We start from the raw sequence: 5,679 nt of genomic DNA, 5'->3' as shown, positions 1-5,679 counted from the left end.
ATCCCTTCTTGTATTTGGTTGAATACAAATAAATTAAGACTTTCCCTTTTCTTGGACCGAGGAAAGAACAGTAAACCCTGCGGCCGCATACTGTGAGGTCTTCGCCCTCGCACACAACCTTTAGAACCTCATGGTCATCGATATTTCAGGGGTCATATTTCCGGTGGGTGCTCTGTGCTTCTGTGCCCCACATGAGTCAGTACAGGAACTCTGCATACATCTTGTATGTGCACCAACAAAAACCAAGAAAGCCAAGCCCAATTTGTCTGTGTGCCAGGGCTACCCAATGCTGCTCTTTGATCACGCAGGAATCCGCCAACTGTTATACATAAAAATAATTGGTTTGTCATTCAGACCGGGGGGGTTCTTCTCTGCCGCCAGGCCGCGGACCTGTACCGGGCAGCAGAGCACTGGCCACCGGGCTGTAGATATTTAGAAATTAAGCCTACAAAAAAAAAAAAAATACTAATACAACATTAAAATGAGAGGCCGTCACATCAATCCCAACTCCACTTCTCTATCATGCTAAAGTCTTCCTGCCACTATTGCCACAAATTGTTTTTAATGGCTTGATTTTTACACAGTATACCACAGTCCAGTTGTTAGACTCTTACTGTCTATTAATTAATAATGGTCCTACAGTATCTGTGTTCATTAGTGTAGAGTAGCTCAGACGGAAGCTTTCTTATGGAGTTTTATTTAACTTTGCACAGCTAGTACAACTGTTATCAGTTCCAACATCGCTAGCCAACTAACCAACAGGGGTCTCATGCTCTCATGCTGACTACATGGCTCATTGGGCCAATCAAAACTCATCAATGCAGATGCAGATACAACATTCTACCTCCCCCTTCTTTAGTTTAACAGGAAACCTGCATTAAAAGACTCTCAGAATAAACAGCTGTTTTGTTAAACGAGTTACCTGTAGAAATCACAACTGTCTTAAAGTAACACACACCAGAAAAGCCACTGTGAACATGTGCTAAGAAACAGCATAAACATTCACATATCACATACACATGGTAACATGTTTTTTATTTTTAACTAAACACATCAGTGGCAGAACACTGCTGTTCGACGATCGTACTTGGGGTTGGGCTTCAAGGGTCTGCCATATCTGGAACGGGGGGGGGGGGGGGGGTTGAGCACTCGGTAGGTGTTTGGATGGGGGTCTCACCGGAGTGGCTAGGTGAGTGCGCATTGTGCGTGGGGGGCTGTGGCTCTGGGCAACACAGTCTCACTCCGAGAACGTCAAATCCCGACTAGTGGCAACCGGCACTTTAGCGCCAGTCACTGACGGGAAAGGTACCCGTCGGCGCCCCCTGCAGACTGAGAGGGGATTCAATTCACTACAACGTAATGCCATCCCCGGCGATGTTTGACGTTCAGAGCGGGTGCTCCAGCAGCCCATTCACTCTGTATTATTCTGTAGGCCTATACTGTATTAACCCGACTACGGCTCTAGTAGACGTTGTGAGCATCTTTCCTATTGGATAGTTATTAGGAAGACGTTAACATGGTTGCTGTGGACGCTGAAACCGTGCCGTTTAAAATCATGGCTATAAAACCATTGTCTTTGCTTGTTATGTTATTTTATGTAACCGTGTAGGCCTAATGATGTTCTCTTATTTAAGAACTTAAAAAAAACGTTGATTGAAATTCTTTATTGACACATTGTTATGACTGGCCTAGGGGAACCGAACATAACAAAGGGTGCTCCCCTTGCTTATCAAAACTGAATCATCATTTACAGCTATAGCATGCCCCTTTGCAACATCTCTTGCAACAGCCGTACTTTGACTTTGACTGCCCACCCTGTTCTCCTCCACCCTTCTGGCTGCCTCTGCATAAGATATTTTGTTTTCCTTCTTTAATCTTTCAACATTTTCTGCTTTGACACCCCCTGAAGGATGCCGGGTGATCACCCCCACAATTACAACACTTCACAGGTTCATTGCACTCTTTTCCATCATGATCCTTACTACACCGTCTACACCTTTGCTTTCCTCTACACACAGCTGCCACGTGGCCATATCTCTGGCACTTAAAGCATCTCAGAGGAGGTCTTTCATACTCTCTCACTGGGTAACTCATGTATCCCAACATGACTCTCTTAGGAACCACATCATCTTTAAAGGTAAGAAGGACAGGAGTGGTTCCTCTTCCATTCTCACCCTTTCCCATGCGCTTTGCAGCTATGACATTAGCCCCCTTCAGACAAGATGACAACTCTTGCTCAGACACTTCCAAGGACACATTGTACACAACTCCTTTAACCTCTGTACTAATCCGTGGCTTGAACACCTCCACTCCCTTACCCAGCACATTTTTTATCTTAAGCACCTTGTCTTGTTGCCTTGCAGACTTGCAAATGACAGAAATCATCCCATTTTGCAGAATAGAGGCATGCATTACATCACCTATCTCTTTTTTAAATTCATTAGTCAATTTGAGGGGACTAGCAGCAGAAAACCCAACACCTCCCTTCACTTTGATTAGAACCTTAAACCCATCATCACTTTTTTTGTCTGGTCTCATTACTTTGGCCTGTGGAGTATCCACATCACTGTCTGGAGAATGATACCCTCTCTCTTTCCCTTTGGATCTATCCTCGCCCACTGTACTCCATTCCCCCCCACCCCCACCCCCATCCCATTCCACTCCCGTCGGCATGGGCCGACTCTGATTTAGGCAATCCCCAACTCGGCACCCGATCGTCAGATCGAACAGCTGAGTTTGCACAGACCTGAGCAGGGATATCGTTCCCGGACCTATACAGGCCGTCGGGAAATAACCCTACAAACAGTACCATACCATACCATACCATACCATACCATACCATACCATACCATACCATACCATACCATACGTCACTTCCGCACCGAGCTCCCAGGAGAATGAATGTCTCCAGCGGCGGCCATTTATAGTAGCTCCACCCGTCCATGCACCAATCAGCATCCAGCACCTGGGGAAACACCAATGGTGGTAGCGCCACCCTCAGGCAGGGAGGAACAGCACCTGGAGAGAGAGAGAGCCTAAGGGTGGTAGCACCACCACCCTCATCAGGCAGGGAGGAACAACAGAACAGAAGGAGTCCACACAACACTGAAAAATACAAAAATATGACCCTGGGTCATAACACACATGTACAAAGGTGTACATTACATTACATTACAGCGTACATTAGGTCAAAAGGATGACACAAAAAAGCCCATGGGCTTATTTCCATTGTGGTCCCTTTGTAGTGTAAGCATGTTGATAGGTGTAGTGTGTGTGTTAAATGTTACATGACAGTGTGGGAACAAAGTAAAAAATGACATTCCAATCACACATTCACAATTCATAAAATATGACATTCCAATTACACATTCAAAATTCATATAAATATACATTTCATAACAATCTATAAAAGAGACACCATAATAAATATCCCTATGACTGTCTGCTGCTCAACCATTTATTTAAGGCTGTTTTAAAACTGACAAGAGAAACAATTGTCTTCATACTATCAGGTAACCCATTCCATAAAACTGCAGCTGAATATAAAAAATAACCCTTTCCCATACAACTTCTACATCTGAGCAACACCAGATCAGTGGCACTTCTCCTTGTGGAGTAGCTATGTGTGTTTAGTATCCTAGAGAAATAATTGCATAAATAATACATTTTTGGAGCAGGTATGGCGTCTTCTTTCTTGGGATTTAATAGAGCGTGTTAATATACCATTTTCGTTGCTTCAAGGAGGTCTGGTGGTCTCCGCATATAATAAATAAATAAATAAATACATATGTATGTCAATGGTCAGATACAGATCTTGTTATAACGATAAGCTACATAGCTACATGGTCTACTTATAATATTATGAATTTTTTATATTTAATTAATTCAATATTAAACCAATGCATTTCAATCGGGAGAATATTTTAGACAGAATATGGGGCAGGCTGCGCAAGATTCTATGGCGCTATGGTGGTTGCCATCGACTACACGACCTGACCATTATTTCATTTTCTGTAACATCCACTCATATATCCTGCATTTAATATATGTACACATTATATGCACAATATTCTGAACAAACCCCCGAACATATTTATTCTAGGTTCCTGTGATAGGAGCGGGACACTGTGATGAGGAACATTAATGTACAACACAATGTATGCACCGTTCACGTTGCAAACGACTTCATGAGTTCAAACATAAACATTCATTGTAACATAACATTCATTCATAGCTCTGCTCCAAACCACGTTAACGACGTTAAGTGCGGCAACTGAGCTGCCGTCAATTGTGTTGTTTTTGTCGTAAACTAGGGTCCGCTGGCTAGGAAATAGTCAACAGATATTCTAAGGTGTCTTAATTAATAATTTGACTGTAATTAATAAGTTACTTTTGTATTGAACTTGACTTTCTGACCTTTTTTTAAAATCCCTGTCTGGTGGCTAGTCACGTCACCCTGAGAGATGCACATGGTCAGATTTTGTAGTGACACAGCCTATAACCTATTCGTGAAAGCAAAACACCAAGCTCATTGATTTAACGAGGCATGTTATTTGAAACAATTAATTAAGTTATCATGTGTGAGAGGTCATTCCTCCTCCTGAGTGTGCTTTCTATTTATGTCTAGTGTATCCCTACTGTCCACAAGCACCCCCCACCCCTCCCAATATGGATATTGAGAATTGTTGCCACATCCCAGTGATGGTGGTGTCATATAAATGAAAGAGGGCATTCAAATATACTAAAGTGATTCATTAGGAGGCCGAAGCCCTAAAGGAAGTGATGCAATAGGTGGCTGAGGCGAGGACATTAAGCAGTAAGCTATAGACCTGGGATCTCTTTTATAGCAAAGAGGGTCTCAAAGGACACATGTGATTATCAACTTGGGGGCTCCAGCTCTACAGGAAAGGCTCACACAGCATCATGAAATGCTCCATTGAAACGCATTGGCAACAAGCCATTGCTAGAAATTAATCTAAATTAGTTGACAAGAGGTAGAATCTTGTCCATTAGACCTTCAGGGTGCATCTTGCACCCTGAAGGTACCCTAACCCTAACCATAACCCAAAACCTCCCCCCTCCCTGCCCTCGGGGTCCGAGAAGGCCAAGTTTCGGTGTGGGGGTCCCAGTTAGGCCCTAGAATAAGGTAGTCAAGTTTCAGGGCGGTAGGACCTTCCTATCCCAAAAACTTTCTTTCCACCACATTCTGATCCACTCGGTCTTGCACGCAACACTTCTGAGAGGCTTTGTCCAAAAAACTGTCCATTTTGGAAAACTTTTTGGAAAACACGCACACACACACACACACACACACGCAAATAACTTAATAATTATCCAAGTCTAAACTGTGGAAAATAGAAAGATATGGGGGGCGATCGATGGCAACCATCATAGCAAGTCACGTGACGTGGACGCAGGCCCATTGAAAAGAATGGGCCAAAAAAAATGTAGGCGTGTCACATGTTCAGAGCCGTTATTGTAATGCATTTTCCGCTGATTATCTAGTTTAAAAAAAAAAAAATACTTTTTTTTATTTTTAAATAACTCATTGTTCTTTAACAATTTAGGTGGGATAATATGCTGTTAAGTGTCGGGGTCATTGAGCACCAGCCACGCAACCTGCCCACGCGTAACAGAACAGGATGCCGTGACCACACCGATGTGGGGATGCAGCTCGAC

Source organism: Micromesistius poutassou (genome assembly GCF_964030765.1).
Source record: "Micromesistius poutassou genome assembly, chromosome: 6".
NCBI lineage: Eukaryota > Metazoa > Chordata > Actinopteri > Gadiformes > Gadidae > Micromesistius > Micromesistius poutassou.
Note: the sequence above shows the minus strand (reverse complement) of the source record.